The sequence below is a fragment of the Symphalangus syndactylus genome, chromosome 22 (assembly GCF_028878055.3).
Source record: "Symphalangus syndactylus isolate Jambi chromosome 22, NHGRI_mSymSyn1-v2.1_pri, whole genome shotgun sequence".
NCBI lineage: Eukaryota > Metazoa > Chordata > Mammalia > Primates > Hylobatidae > Symphalangus > Symphalangus syndactylus.
The window spans coordinates 10,139,142-10,155,248 of record NC_072444.2 but is presented as its reverse complement, the minus strand read 5'-3'; the positions used below and the strand labels follow the sequence as shown (position 1 = coordinate 10,155,248).

At 59.8% G+C, this 16,107-nt stretch overlaps 1 protein-coding gene across 9 annotated transcripts in view; it reads right to left on the bottom strand.

Moving 5' to 3' along the window:
- AHDC1 (AT-hook DNA binding motif containing 1) overlaps positions 1-15,778 on the bottom strand; it is a 73,476-nt gene extending 57,698 nt beyond the window's left edge. For 2 of the 9 annotated variants that reach the window (XM_063631373.1, XM_063631374.1), the window contains exons 1-2: positions 15,737-15,762; positions 14,973-15,070 (exon numbers count right to left, since the gene is read on the bottom strand). The gene's annotated coding sequence lies outside the window, so the exon portion shown is untranslated. Of the gene's footprint in view, positions 1-14,972; positions 15,250-15,304; positions 15,525-15,736 lie in introns of those variants that run through there. The other 7 variants (XM_055261257.2, XM_063631370.1, XM_063631372.1 and 4 more) reach the window with 6 other exon arrangements.
- Between the last annotated feature and the right edge of the window lie 329 nt (positions 15,779-16,107).

Here is a 16,107-nt window from a genome sequence, read left to right as displayed (position 1 = left end):
AGAGACAGAGGAAGGAAAATGATGGTGTGACAGAGGCTCTCAGTGTGTGTGTGCACACGGGCAAGAAGAGGTGAGGACGCATGTGTGTGCTGCATTTGTGAATCGGCCTGTGTGAGAAGGCAGGGAAGTATGCAAACATGTACGTGTGTGTTTGTAGGGGGGCTGTGTACGCATGCCATGACGGCTTGGGTATGTATGAGTGTGTGTGTGGAAGGCTGTGTGTGTGTGCACAGGATGCCATGTGTGTACATAATGGAGGTTGTGCACTTCTGCTAGGAGGGAGTGATTGAGAAAGACAAGAGGGGACACACGAAGGAGGGGCGAGTGAGTGAGAAACCATGTATGGGGGGCTGTTGCGAACATGTGCATGAGGAGATGGTGTCCCTGTGAGTGTGACCACTGGGGAACGTAGGTAAGAGGTGTCAGGGCTCTGCTGAGGGTGTACTGCCATGGCCTTGACCACAGGCCTGGTGCCAGAGGTGGGGGCTGGCCCTGGGCCCAGGGTCGGGGGTTCTGACAGAGCAGAAGATTCCTCAGAGTCCTCCCTGGAGCCACAGGCGCCAGATTACCATGTCCCTAGGCAGGGAGGTCGAGCAGGAGGCCCAGATGTGCGTGCGCCTCCACATCTGTCCACAGTAAAACCTCTGGGCATTTCTTTGTCTTTGTCTGTGTCCAGGTGTGCACGCCTGGGCTCGTGTGAGTACCACCGGCTGTGTGTCTCTGCGTGTCTTTGTCTCTATATGTTTCTGGGCCTTTGTCTCAGTGTGTGTGGCTGGTGATCTATGCCTGTCTACATGGCAGTGTCTGGTTTTGTGGGTGTCTATGCGTGTCCTAGACTCCATGCATGTCTAAGTAGAGGGTGCCACCATCCTGCTGGACTACTGTTTGCATTTGTGGGTCCATGCGGCCTCGGTGTGAGTGAGGGCACACTGTGCTTTTGAGACTGTGGGTCTAGGTCTCGGTGTATCTAAGTGTGTGCTTGTGTTTCTGTATGGGAGACTATGCCATGTGCTGTAGTATGGAGATGCTTATCTATGTCTGTGTGATGTTTGTGAGACCAAGGATATGTGTGTAGAGTCTGTGTCTGTGTGTTGGGTGTGAGGGGTTTGTCACAGACTGGTGAGCAAGTTAATCTCAGACTCCGTGACACGTGGAATAAAATCACCCTCCCATAATGGGTTCATTCGTCTTCCTGTCCAAGGAGAGAACCAACTCTTCACCCTCCGCCCTGGGGGAGCCAGTGGGGCCAGGGCCAGGCACTGGCCCCCACCCAGGCCGCCTTCTGGCCTCAGCACCCCCACCCCCTCCTCTGCTGCACCAGGCTCATTCTGCCTCCAGAGTGCCCTAGTGCCCACTGTGGGCTGGGCAGGGCTCCAGGACATGTGACTGGGCCTTAGAGGCCTGTCCTGGGCCCCCTGCCCCACCCGCTGCCGAGGAGGGCCCTGCCCTGAGATGAGAGCTGGGGGTGCAGGAAGGACTCTTTGGGCCCCTCCTTCTCCTGGAGGGGAGGGATGAGCTGCAGGCCCGGCCGGGATTTTCCATCTCTCAGCAACAAGATTCCTGGTGAGCAGGCTGCGGGGTTTGGCAGGGCGCCTGCTGGAGACCCGCCCTCACCCGCCAGGATGCCTGGGTCCCTGGGGCCAGGCAGCAGCGGGTTCCCTGGGGAGCTGCGGCGGGGAGGCTCACAACTCCAACCTACTGTTTGCCTGGGCCTGTGGGAAACCAGACCCTTCCAGGCCTGCACCTCCCAACCAAAGATGGCTCCCCAGCACCCCCAGGCAAACTACTACCCTTCCTCTGGCCTCCCCTAAGCCCCAGCCTTAGCTGAAGAAAGTATTCCCAGGCCAGCCACCCAGCACCACCCACCCCCACCACCCCTCAGCACACACCCAGCCCGGGTTCTGCACCTCACCTCCAAGTCCGAGAGCTCCCAAGGTGAGGGGTTTGCTTCTCTCAGGCTTGGGGGGTCTGAGGACAAGGCTGTGTGTCCTGCATCTGTTAAATCCCTCTTGGTCTCAGCTCTCCTTCCTGGCTGCGCTGAGAGGCACCAGGAGAGTATTTAAGGTCCAAAGTTGGGGAAACTGAGGCAGTGAAGCCCTCCGCCCTGCTCATCACAATGAGTCAGAGGCAAAATCCAGTCATCTGGACTTGTCTTAATGCTGCTTAGCAATAGTGGCTGCAGCTCTTTCTTTCCCGTGGGAGGGTGCAATTTCCAGAGGGGATGAGCATCAGGTGGAGGGAGTGGGGAATAGGCAGGTGGGCTCCCTCAACCCCCAGCACCTTGGATGAGCAGTTGGAGAGCAGGTTTGCTAAGAGATTAAGGTTGAGGAGGAGAAACGAGATGCTCCATGATTTATGAGCCTGATTCTTCTCCCTTAAATTCCCCTCCAACCCCCACCCCCCAGCCCCAGCCTGGTCCCTCCAGGGCCATGCTGTGGCCCCAGGCCAATGTCAAAGCCCTAACCCATCCATCAGCTGTGGCCAGGGAGTTTCCACCCCAATGGGTTCCAAAGGGAGGGGCACAACTGACACTAGGGGCTCAGATTGATGGGGAGGGGGCATGGCCCTAAGGAGTCTGCCAACAGACCCCTGCACCCTCCTAGAAGCTGGGTGCTCACAACATCCAGGGAGGAAACTAGGCTGGTGGGTGGGGCCCAGGAGGAGGTAACCTCCCCGCTCTGGCACCACACCCAGCCCTGCCTTTTCAAGAGGCCAGGAGACCTGGGATCCCACGGGGCCCTACAGCTCACAGGGTGTGTGACCTTGGGTGGTGACTGCTCCTCTCCGGGTCTCAGCCTTCCCACTGCACAATGCAGAAAGTGGCTCAGATATCCCAGGTGACCCCCTTTTGGCTCACCCTCCTTTGCATTAAGCCCTGCTCTCTGTCCAGAATCTGGCTCAGATGGGGTAAGGTCACAGCAGCTACCTGGAGGAGTCCTCACAGCCACCCAAGTCAGAGCTGAAGTTTATGGTGATCACTCCTCCACCACATGCCCATTTTCCAGTCCCCGGGAGAGGATCTGGAGTCTGCACCAAGACCTGAGTTTTACTGGTGGGGTGGTTAAGAGCACATGTTCTAGGGACATACAGACCCGGATTAATGTCCTAGCTGCACCAGTAACTTGTTATATGAAGTCCTGTGCCTTTTCTCAGCCTCAGATTCCCCATCTGTAAAATGGGGTAATAGTGCCTCCCTCCTAGGACTGTTGAGTTGAAATGAGAAAAATGCATGCGAAGGCCTTGGCACGGTGCCTGACACATAAGTGCTTGAACAATGGTAGTGACCCTAACTGTGGTTAGTATTAACATAAATCCAGTGGCAAGGGAGAAGGGGGAGGAGGGATCCCCGACCTGGCTGGAGGCGATCCAGCTTCATCCTTGAGCCAGGTCAGGACCCCCACGATCTCAGCCCAGAAGGGCCAGCCGAATTCCTCGAAGCCCCCCAGCTGTCTCCCCTGTTAAAGGCCTCTCATTAGTGAGCCTGGGCACCTGCCCCTCCACGAGTAATAAGCCTCATTAGTATCTTAGCCCCAAGCTCTGGGCCCAGAGTCTATGTGTGTGCACACGCATGAGGGTAGGGGGCTGCAACAGGCCACCAGCCAGGAGACAGCATCCTCGCCAACCACACCCCCTGCCTGTCATCCGCAGAGCCCGTCACCACCCAGCTTGTCACCTGCCTGCCTCGCACCCGCACCACCTGTCACCCACCCAGCTCGTCACCCACCCAGCCCATCACCTGCACCACCTGTCACCCACCCAGCCTGTCACCAGAGCCGCCTGACAGACATCTGGGTGGGGGACAGGATGGGGAGGAGAAGACCACAGGGGTGCGGAGCTGGGGGCCCCAGAGACCCTGTGGGACCCCCACTTCAGCTCAGCATCCTGCAGCATCGCCATGGCAACCTCTCAGCCGCAACCACTTTCCCAAACATCCCCCGCCCTCCCCCCCCCAGGCCCTGCTCTTAGCTGAGCTGAGGCTGAGAAGAGCCTGAGTGACAGCAGAATGGGGCAGGAAGGAGGGGGCTCCCCAGCTGGCTGGCCTTGACCACCCTTGCGCCCCTCTGGACTCGGTTACTCCATCTGCAAAATGGAGGGGCCGGAACGCAGGAGGCCCCTGTAGACAGGCCATCCCTCTCCAGCCTGGATTGGCCGAGCTGGCTGCCGGTTAACCTGTGAGGGCTGGGGGTGGGACGAAAGGACCAGGGTTTCTGGGTTCTTCCACACTCCTCTACCTCGGGCCCAGCTCAGAGAGGCCAGGCCCCCCGCCCAAGCTCACAGAGCAGACGAGGAGGCGCAGGCTGGACAGGAGAGGGGCTCTGCCAAAGGACTGCCAGCTGCAGGTGCCATACTGGGTGACCCAAGGTGACTAGGGGCAGAGTTGGCCCCACCTCCGAGCTGCATTATTTATAAAACCCAGAGCAAGATGCTGAGCAACAGCTGCGGTGCTGCCCCTCCGGGGGCACAGGCCTCCGTGGAATGGAGAAGACACGGTGCCTCCTCAGGGAAGGCCCCTAGGGTCCCGGGCTCCCTCCAGGGCTGGCTGGGGCAGGGGCTGAGGTGGGGAAGGGGCAGCAGCTCCGTCCCTCCCCTCCCCCTCCACTCCTGCAGGCAGCGATAGGATTACTTCTGCATGACTGCCCGCTCCACAGGGTTCCAGAGACCCTCCTGCCTGCAGCAATCTTTAAAATTCCTCCAGCCCAGCCTCTCTCCCTCTCTCCCTGCAGTGAATGCTCCAGAGTCTACCGCAGTGTGCCCACTGCTGCCGCCACCGCCGCCACCACTACCCCCAGGCAGGCTGGGACCCAGGTCCCTGGTGTCCATGGGCAAAGATGGACCCATTCTCAGGGTGTAGCCCTGTGTCCCTCAGAACCCTCTAAGACCCAGGCCCTGGTCCATTCCCTCTGGCCCTTGGTGCTGCCCCAGTCCCATAGCCATGGCTCCAGCTGGGGTCAGGCATGCCAGCTGTGCCAGGGCAGATGGGCACATATGTGCAAACACCCCCGGTGGATCTTGGCATGCCTGCCCACGGGCTTTGCTGCCAGAACCTGGCTGCCCCACCTCTGCTCTGAACCCCTCCCTGTCTCACCAATCCCTGCTATCCCCCCAGGGTGGGCAGACAGCTGGGCTAAGCCAGTGCCTGTGGCTCCCCAGGGCACAAGAGGCAGGCAGGAGATCGATTCGCTGAATTTTTTAAGGCCCTAATGGAGCCTGCATCCCAGGACTTGCTGGACTGGGACACAGGCGATGTCTTGGGGACCCTTCCCACAGCACTGCAGTTGCTTCCTCTTTCGGGTCTTGGGGATCAGTGAAGCCCTTCTGTGAGCCTTCTCTCAGCAAGAGAGGAGGCACGAGGGACCCCTAGGAAAGAGAAGGCATTTGGGGGCTGTGAGCAATATCCAGAGCCCCCCTATCTCCCCAGTCCTAATGCAGGCAGAAGCAGCTCAGCCTCTAAATCACTCCCCTCATGCTGCCCTCTGAGGCGGATTCTGTGCATCTGTAATTAGGGGGTGGAACAGATGGTGGAGATTCCGTTTAAAATCATGCATCTAGTAAAGTAACCTTCACTGTCGGAACTGACTCCCAGGGAGACCAAGCCCCGCAGCCTGGATTTGGGGGTGGGGGGGAGTAGGTCAGTCCAGCACCTTCCCCATCCCTCTCCCTGAAGCCCCAGGCCCCATGTCTCTCTCAGGTGAGCCAAGGGGTTGGGGGACGGGGGCAGTGATTTGGCAAGCACTTGAAAACGCGTAGGCTGGGGGCAACTCCCCCTGTCCCCCTCTCCCACATACACGCCAGAGCCAGGGCAGGGCTGGGTACTGAGAGTTCCTGGCTGAAAGACCAGGGTGACCAGGTGCCAAGGGGCTCTGCCCCCACCCCAGCGGGGCCCCAAACCTTCAAGCCCAGGCCAGGGTGCCCAGAGCACAGGGTCTTGGGTGGGGCAGCTTTGAACCAGATGTCCAGCCTCACTGTCCAGGAATGAAAGGCCTGGGGCGGTGAAGGGGTGGAGATGCCTCCCCAGGCAGAGGAGGCTCTGGGAAGAGGGGGAGGCCTGGGCAGCAGAGGGAGAGAGAGAGAGAGCACACAAGAGTGAGCAATGTGTGTGACAGGCTGAGGCTGTCTAGGGGAACAAGGTGGGGGAGAGGGTGTGCTGGAATGTGCCAACGGTGGGAGTGAGGGCTGCAGAAGAATTAGGCGGGGTATGTGACAGGGTGCCGTGGGGTGCAGGCGGAGCACAGAATGGGTGAAGGGTTGTGACTAGCTGAGGCTGTATGTCTTTGTGTACGGGTGTGCTATCGGGGTGTTTGGAGAGGTGTAGGGGTGTCCCTGGGCCCTTAAGTGGCTGAGGAAAAGTACCGGAGCTGAGACTGTCTGGGGAGCGGTGGGGCCGGGCCATTAGGACTGCCTGCCGACGAGGTGCCGGGATCCAGGAGGCAGTGTGCACACGTGCACGTGCAAGCTTCGGGAGGTATTAGAAGCTTCGGGGCCTGATCTGTTAGAGATATACTAGAACCGAAGCCATGTCTGTGTGTTTGAGGCAAATGTTGTGGCTACAGAGGGTGTTCTTGTTTGAGTGGGTGTTTGAAGCAGTGAGTGTATGTGTATTGTAGGGGGAGGTTGTGTGTTTGGAAAGGTATAGGGGACGGTACCGGTGTTTGGGGAAGTGCTGGGCTATAGCTGGGAGAAACGTTGGGGGCTGTGGGCAGAGTGTGTGTGTCTGGGGAGGTGTCAGGGCTTTGAGGCTGTGAGTCAGTGGGAAGGTAGCAGAGCTGTAGCTGGGTCCTGGGTGTATCTGGCAAAGTGTTGGGGTTGGATAGGGGGTTGATATGCTAAGGGTGTGATAGCTCTGTGTGTGTGTGTGTGTGTGTGTATGTGTGTGTGTGTGTGTGTGTGTGTGTTGGGGTGTTTAGGGATGTATCAGGGGTCATAAAAATGTGGGTTTTGGTTAAGTACTAGGGCTGCGAACATGTGCCTGGAAAGGTGTTGTCGGTGGAGGGTGCACTGTGGTTTTGGGGAGTGTCTCTGGAAAGGTTATTGGGATTTTAACTGGGTACCTGCAAGGGTCTGGGGAGGCGTTAGAGACCTGAGGTCCCTCCGTACGTGGGAAGGGAAGAATGGGTCTCTGATATCAGAGATGTGCCACAGGCTATTGTCCATGCGTGCACAGGTATGAGGGCTGTAACCAGGTTCCTGGTGTCAGGGAGGTGTTGCGGGTATGTGGGTAAGCATGTGGTGGTTGTGTGTTTGGGGGTATGTGCATGTGAGGTAGCTGGATGTCGGGGGGTATCTGTATGTAGAGTGTGTGTGTTTGTGGAAGTGTGTGGGCTGGGTGTTGTAGGTGGCGCAGTTGTGTTTTAGAGGTGTTAGAGCTGTGAGTGTGTATGTGGGGCCGTTGTCTGTTTAGAAGGTGTTGGGAGCTGTAATTGAGTCCCTGTGCCCCAGAGAGGTGATGGGGCCGCAGGGTGTGTGTGTGTTAGGGGGGATGCCCCTCTGGGAGAATGAAGGGCAGCATCCTGGCCTTTGCTCCGGGGCCTAACTGGGGGCTACCCGCTAGAACCTCTGTGGTATGGGGTACCTGTGCGGGGGTGTCGAGACAGGCAGTCCATCTGTCTCAGCCTGTGCCCAGGCCCAAGGAGCAGAGCTGCCTCCTCGCTCCCCGGGGGGCAGCAGCGGATCCAAGCCCACCCATCTGCCTTCAGATGGTCGAGGCAGGAGCCTCCACAAAGCTGCCTGGAGGGCAGCACCGTGTTTGAAGAGACACAGGCTGGGGGTGGGGGAACTGCACATGCACGGCAAACAGTCCTCACGGAGGCTCCTTTAAAAACCACTGACGCCAGGAGAGAGGAAGAGGGAGGACAGGGGCGGGTATGTCTGTCCTTGTGCATCTGTGTGGGTCAGTGCCCAACTTCCAGGCCGGGGGCCCTTTCCCACATGCTCCTGCTGGATGTTCCTGTTCAGGTGGCACTCAGGCCTTGGGCTCCAATCCAGGCAGCAGGCTCCCAGCCTCACACCTGAACTACACCCTCATATCTGCACAGTCCCTCCACTCACACGCACTCATACACCTTCCCACATGCATGCCTGCCACTGCACGCTCACACATGCAGTTTGCCCCATGCCCTTAAACGTTCGTATATGTACCCCCATCACACATACCCCACCCTGCAAAACCCACAGTTACACACACCCATCTTACACACCTATCACATAAACGTGCAGTCACACATACATACCTGACAAGTCGCTCTCACACATACACCCACACACTCCACACACCTTGGAGCTCCCTGTCACACCCGTATCCTATCTCACATACACCCAGTCTCTCTCACACTCCATGATGACACTCACCATCCCTTCTACCTGCACATGCAAGCACAGGCTTATACACACATGCCTCCCCACCTTTGAGACAGCTCCCCACTACCCAACCCACTGGGCATTTCTCTGTGTCCGGGCCAGGCCCTGAAGCTTCCCAGAAGGGCTCTCACCAACTGAGAGGACCTTCTGCCTCCCCACCTTGCCAGCTGGGTTAGAGTATGGGGGTGGGGGGCAGGTGGCAGGGGGAGGTTCTCTGTGCTCTGGTGTGACTGCCACTGTATGTGGGAGGGTGTGATAACGTGTCCTGAGACCCATGACAGGGCCTGTGAGTCACCACCTGTACAGGGAAGGAAGCACAGGTGCGTGTTCACCAGTTACATTCGTGAGATGCAGAATGAGCGTGAGGGTGGAGATTTACATGTCACAAATTGTGTGTGTGTGTGTGTGACAGTGTGTGTGTGACAGTGTGTGTGTGTGACTGTGTGTGTGTGACTGTGTGTGTGACAGTGTGTGTGTGACTGTGTGTGTGTGACAGTGTGTGTGACAGTGTGTGAGTGTGTGTGTGTGAGAGAGAGAGAGATGCAGGGCCTGTGTAGACAGGTGTGACCATGGGGGCTGCGTTTACATGAGGGACATCCCCCGGGGTGAGTGTGAGGGGTGTTTCCCCAGACAGGAGAGGTGCACATCTGCATTTGGTGCAGGGGTCAGGGCTGCAGGCCTCTCAGCAACCCCCTCCCCCTACGAAAAGAGGAGCAGGGAGCAAGGGGCTCTGGGCGGCTTCTCTCTCTTGCTCTTTCTCCCTGACCTCTTTAGCAGCTGGAAACTGAGCCGGGGGTGGAAGGAATGGAGACTTGGCTGGCCTAGGGGTTTGGGGAGGGAAGAGGGAGAAAACACCTTCCAGATTCTCATCAAATCCCTGTTTGTGGTTTGTAGCCTCCAGTCTCTCCTCCCTCCCTCTCCCTCCCTCTCTCTCTCTCTCTGTCTGGGTTTCCCCCTTTCTTTATCTCTTCCTGTCTCTCAGCCTCCCCATCTCTCTCCTTCTCCATCTCAGTCACCCTGTCTCCTTTCTTTTCTCTAAGTCTCTGTCTTCCATTTTTCTGCCTCCTCCTCTCTCTGCCAGCACCTCTGTCTGTCCGTCTCTCCCTGTCCCAGTCCATCTGTCCGTCTCTCTCCGTCTGTCTGTGTGTGGGTGTCTCTGTCCATCTGTTCCACCACCCATCTGTCTGGCTGTCTGTGTTAGTCCTTCCAAGGGTGCCCACTCGCTCCCCAAGGCACCCTCCCCCAGGTCAGCAAGGCCTCTCCTGGCTCAGGGGGTGGGGAGGGGGTGCAGAGCTGCAGCTTCTGGAAGCTTCAGTAGCAGCTGGGCTGAATTGGGAGTTCGGGGCCAGCCAGCTGCAGAAGCGGCCCCTCCCCTGGGCTCCCAGGCCAAGGACCCCAGAGCAGAAGAGATGAGAAAACAGGGCCTCATTGCAGTTGGGTTTGTGTGTGTGGTGGAGGGGGCTGGAAGGGGGCTGGAGGGAGGCAGGGCCTCACTTCACCCTCACTTCACCATTGCCCCCGGAGCCAGGCCCTGCAGGAGAGGGATCCTCAATGCCCACCTTCCTCATCCCCTGGCCAATGGAAGAGATGCTGGGATCCAGGAGGGAGGGGCCAGGAGAGGCCAGGCCTTGGGGGAAGGAGGGGTTGGGAGCCAGAGCTTCCTGTCAGCTGGGCTGGAGGGGGGTTCCTTCCCTCCTCCTTTCCAGGCAGTCCCTGGGGACCCCTCCTGCTCTGGTCCCAGTTCTAGGCATGAGGGGTTGTTCTTGCCAACTGCACTGGGGCCATTGCCACCTCCATCTACCCATAGGGACATAGGGGGATCATCACACCAGTGTCACCCCAACAACAGTGGAGGCTGGTTTTGGCCATGTAGTGACCCTGGCCCTGTCTAGGCACTGGCCATCCTGAGTCTAGCACCTCACACACACATATATACAGTGCATCCCAGTGCTCACCGCCTGCCCACGCCCCCCAACGCCAGCACCCACCGTCATGACACGAACGCAGAGACCAGTACCCTACATTGCACTGGTGACAGCGCCCCTGTCACAAAGCCAGCAGCTTCAGACAGCATCCCTCAACATTCTTCCTGGCTGCTCTGTCCCTGTCCCTCACTCCCTCTCCAGTAGCTCACAGTCCAAATCCCACAATGGAGGGGAAACTGAGGCCCAAGAGGAAGGGATGGGAGGACACAGTCATCCCTCCTGAGACCCTGGGGTAGGATCATAAATGAGGAAAGAAGAAAGAGATGCTGCAGGGGCAGAATCAGGCTCCTTCCTGACCTACCACGGGCAAAGTCCATATCGGCTACACCCTCCACACAGCCCTACCACAGGGCCAGGGCCAGGGCCAGGGCCAGGGGCTGGCTCCCTCCCTCTCGAGCTCTCCTTGCCCCTGGTTGGGCCCCCTCCCTCTCCTCCCTTCTGAGCAGCCTCCCTGCCCTCTCCCTCCCAGCTCTGGCTCTCATCCTCAGCTCTTGGAAGCCTGACTCACTGTTTCCCCTCCTCTCTCGCCTCCCTCCCTCTCCCTCCCGGCAGCAGCGGCGCCTCCCCCTCCCCTGGGGGGGCTCTGGCCACAAGGGTGCCCGCCTGCTTCTCTCCCCAGGCTCTGGCCCCCTCCACTCCCAGGAGGCCCCCTGCAGCTGTTCCAATTCTCTAACTACAGTGAGGTGGAGTGCAAACAGCCCAGGTCCCAGCCTGGCCTTGCCAAAGGTATCTGTGACCCTGAGCAAGTGGCTCCTCTCCCTAGACTTGGCTTTCTCTTGTCAAACAAGTGGGGGACGTCCAACTGGATGACGCTCCTGGCATCTCTGGGACCCTAATGTTTCCCGCTTTTATAACCTGGGTGTCTTTTGGCACAGAGCACCTGACAACCTGCAGGGTGCAGTATCTGCCACAGGCCACGCCCCCCTCCCCCCCCTCCCCCAACAGGTCCCAAGAAAAGCTCAGCTCTGTTCCAGGCATTTAGGGAGGGCAGAAGGGAGATGCTACCCTGGGACCAGAAACATTTGTCGAAAACCCTGGAATCCCTCTGTCTCCCCATTCTCCCTCCTCCTGTGAGTCTCTCTCTCTCTCTCTCTCTCCCACCTGTCCTTCTCCCTCTTCCCAAACATCTGCTTGTCTCTCCTCCAAAAACAACCCCAGAATCTGATCTTGGGTGACAGGCCCTCAGTGCTGCCTCCTCTCTGGCTCCAGGGAGGGGAGTGGTATATTCCTAGGCCTTCTTGGTCCCTGGCCCCCACCTCCAGGGGCTGTAATCCCAGCTCTTCTTGCCTGTTTTCTCTTTCACTCTCATCACTGGCTTTGGTCTCCATCTTTCTCTCTCTTCACCATGCATGTGGCTGTGGGTCTCTCTCCTCCCCACGCCCCCGCCCCCCTCCCTGGGGGGGTCCCATCTGCAGGCATTAGCAACAATGTTACCCTTGCTTCCTCCCATAGTCCCCAGCTCCACTCCATCCTGGCTTCTGCCTCCCCACTCTGTCCCAAGAGACCCAGGGGACCCAGAGACAGAGCTGGGCTCCATCCCATAATAGTGAGTCTGCTTGACCTCACAAAGCCAGACCAGAAGGGCCTGGGCATCTGGTACACAGGCATGGCACCCCCTGGTCTTGGGTGGCTGGCATGAGACACAGAGCTCTGTGTTCTACAAACCAAAAAAATAAAATAAAATAATTAAAAAATTGAAGTTGACCTGGGGGTGGGACAGAAGAGGGGAAGGGGGAAATGAGGGAGATCAGGTTTGCCTGGAGGAAGCCCCTGTCCAATGGGGAACAGAAGCATAGAGGTGGGAGTGGTTCAAAGTCAGTGCTCCAGGCTGATTGGAGAACAACAATGTCCCTCTGGGGCTCTGCCAGTCCAGAACAGCTCCCCCTACCCAAATGTCTTCTGCCAGGGGCAGTCTGCCCCTCAAGCCTCCAGCACAACCACAGCAATCAGGTGGAGACCCCATCTTTTAATCTTCTTTTGAATCCGAGTCCAACTTCCCTACTGTCCACCTCCACTTAGCTCAGTAGGGGGTTCCAGAAGCCTCCCAGCCCAGATCTAAGCCCGTGCAGTGGTGGTAACAAAGTCCCCCAGCTCCCAAACCCCTTCCCCAAAGGCCCCATCAAGGGCTGGGGAGCAATGCAGAATAACCCCAGAACCCTCACGCATTGAAACTGAGAAGCTATGCTGTCCATTCACAGCGCCTGAGGGTGGTAGGGGCTCCCTGCCCCCACGACCCTGTTCCAGACCCCCCAGCCCAGCAACAATAATAAACAGCAAGCTCTTTTTCTTTATGACACCAAATTTCTCCAAGCCCAACAGCTCCTTCCATCACTACCTCAGCCATAGATCACATTAAAAACTCACAGAGGGCAACTTAAACACATCACATTTGTTTCTCTCTATATTATTTCAAAAGTAACGGCATTAAAAATGGATTTTACTACAGAAAATAAATATCGGCACGTGGGCTGGGAGCCCAGGCGGAGGAGAGCGCCCACCAGGGGAACGTCCCTGAGGGCTTGGGCACAGTTAGGCACTGACCAGACTAGAAAGGCCAGACTACACCTTGGGCTGTGGGGGATTCTTGGGGAGGGGGCAATGCCTGCCCACCTGGGCATCTGCCCCAAAGCCGGACGAAGAAGGACAAGTCACTGGTTTGGGCTGGTGGCCACTGGTCCCCCAAAGCTTATGCCCTCACTGGTCTTTGCAACCCCTGAAGAGTAGGCGCTCTGGGGCCAGAAGTTCACCAGTCTCTGGGGATTACTCCAACTATTGACACAGCAGGAGAAAAAAATGAATTCAACTTACTATCCAGTTTGATTTTCCATTACTATAAAAATAAATATACATCTGCTCAAAGGAGGGAGATGGCAAGCAGCATGCACATGCCACCTGGGGGGTCCCCCCACAACCCAGCCTGCCTGTCCCCCCACCCCAGGTTGGGGGACAGCCTGGTAATCTTTCACTTACAGCCCCAGCTCACACAGCCACACACACCGGGCCACACGGAACAGGAACAAGCCAACAATAGAAACACCCCAAATGCCCCTGGCAGGACTCTGCCCAGGCCCGGGCACATGCCCCCGCCCAGCCGGCGGCGACAGCAGCAGCGGACAAAATGTGGCCACCCTGACCCGGAGGCAAAGCTTGTCCTCACACCCTGAGCTCTGCCCAGGGAGCTGGGGCCAAGTCCCGCCTGACACCAACTGGTCCGGCGGGAAACGCCTGCCCAGCCAGACAGGCACAGGCCCCCCAAGGGTCCCTCCTTGTGCTCAAGGACCAGACTGTGCAGTCCGGCCCTGCCTCCCAGGGTGACGCCTGGGCCCAAATTCAGCTGGCCCTGCCAGTCAGGCACTGGTGCAGAACCGAGGGCACCAGGCTCAGCCCCTCCCAGCCCAGCCCCAGGGCCCCCAAGCTGGGAGGGAGGGGAGACTCCCCACCCCTCCACATCTGGCCCTGGCCCCCAGGGTCTGCGGTAGAGAATTCCCGCCCCCGCTTCTCTCTCTCCCTCCTCCCGCTCTGTGCCCGCTGCCCGCCTCAGGGACAGCCCCAGCTCCCGCCTCCGGCCAGCAAGGCCCACATCCTTCCTCCCTCAGCTGGCCCCTTCGCCTGGCAGGAGGCTGGGGGGTCAGGCTGCTGGGGAACCCCCCCAAGCTCCCATCAGTCCTCATCCCCAGCCCCCAAACTCTGGGTTGCTGTCCCTTTTCCTGTAGAACAGGAAACAAGGTTATTTCCTAGACTCGGAGCCAGCCCCCTGCCCCTCTGGCTCTGCCCGGGGACCCAGACCCAGCAGGGGAATGCTCCCTCAACCAGCGAGCAGAGATTCAGCAATTCACCCCAGCTCCCTGCCTAGGGGGCTGACAGCTGTCACTCAGCACCCCACCCCCTGGGGAAGAGGGGGCCGATTCAATCAGAGCCCCAGAGGAAACGCATTGATAGGCGATTATTTATTTATTTATGCAAAAGTGAGCCGACTTTGTTCGCCAGGTAACCGGGCACTCGGCCCAACCCCTCCAGCCCTAGCCGCCCCCAAATCCCTCCTCCGCCCCACACCCCCTCCGGGTCATTAGGTCCCCGCCCCTCAACTCCCCGAGAGCCAGTGGATCCTAGGGATTTGGGGGTTGGAGGGGAGGGGCTCCTCCCTCCGCAGTCTCCCCTTTTCCCAGCGCCGATCCTAAAATCCAGCCTTGTTCTCCGCTCCCACGGTCCCCCCTTCATTCCCCCCCCCCCACATTCTCAGCAAGCTGGAGAGCAAATTGCAGTTTTAAATCCAAAGACGGAGGGAGGGGGAAGGAGGAGGGGGCGCGCGGCAGCGCTGGGCGCGCACCTCGCCCCCGAGCCGGGGGAGCCGCGGGGCGGCCAGGAAACCCGAGAACCCCCCCTCCCCGCCCCCCCTCCCCGTCCACCTCCCCCTCCCCCTTCCCGGCGCTGCCTGCCAGGCTTCGAGCCGAGCCCAGCCGAGCCGCGGGCCCCGGTGGAAACAAAGACCGATCGCACCGCGGGCACCGCAGCCACCGGGTCCAGCGGACCGGACCGGGGGACGCGGGCCCCCCCACCCCGTGCGTTGCACAAAAGAGCCCGGCCGGCCGGTCCCCAGCGGGGGTCTGGGGCTGGGGAGGAGGCGCCACTCACCGGAGTGCTGGGCTGCCGGCTCCGTGGGTCCGAGCCAGGCGAGGGGTTTGGGGGGACGTCTGTCTTCCGGCGGTGGCAGCGACGCGGGCGCCCGGCTGCTGAGGAGAGGAGTCGTGGAGGAGCCCTGAGCCGCCCGCCGTCGCTGACAGCATGGCTCGCGCCTCGGCTCACATTCTCCGCCGCTAACTCCGCTGGACACGGCCCCCCGCTCCCGCGGCGCCCCCCCACCTCGATCACTCCTTCGCTCTCTCTCTGCGTCCCCCTCGCCCTCCCGCCGCGCACACACTCTCCCAGCCCTGGACACCCCCGCCCCCACCCCCCCAATTGCAAACCTGGGAGGGAACGCGCCCCGCGTAGTCCTCCTGCTCCTCCTCCTCCGCCCTCCTCCCTCCCGCTCTCTCTGGCTGTCTGTCTGTCTCTCAGACTGTCTCTATTTCTCGCTCTCTCTGCCTTTCTCTGCTCTCCAAGCTGGGTGGGAAAAGGAAATGAGGACAGAAAGCAGACGCTGGCTTTGGGTGGTGGTAGCTGGATTCCCTCTCTCCCTCCCTCCCCCTCCTCCCCTCCCTCCTCCTGCCTTCTGCTCTCTCCGCTGCGAGCGGGGCTGAGCGCAGCCTGGCGGGTGGCTCGCTCTGCCCGCCCGCCCGCCTGTCTGTCTGTCTGGTCCGCCTCGCTCGCTCCCTCCCTCCGTCTCTCGCCCTCGCCCTGCCTGCCTGCCTCTCTCCGTCTCCGCCGCCGCCGCCGCTGCCTCTGCGAGCTCGCCTTACCTTCGCCGCTCACCATCCGGAACCCCAGGGGGGAGCGCGCGCGCGGCACGCCGGGACTTGTAGTCCCCGCCCCGGCCGCTCCGCGCGCGGGGAGGGCGGGGCCGCGCAGGCTGCTCCGACGGCGCGGCCGGGAGCCCCGGGGACCCCGCGCCTGGGGCGCGTCTGGCTGGGGTGCGTCCTCGTTTACCAACGGGCGAAGATCCTCCCCAAGGGTTAAGAAGGCTCCCCGTGTTCCTTGTCTCCAGCGGGGGGCTCTGGATCGAGCGGAGGTTGCGGGTGGGAGTGAAGGGGCGGGGTCTGAGAGTGGAATGGGAGTGGAATAGGGAACCAGGGGATTAGCCAAAGGGGCTGCGACTTTCTGGGGCGTCCCA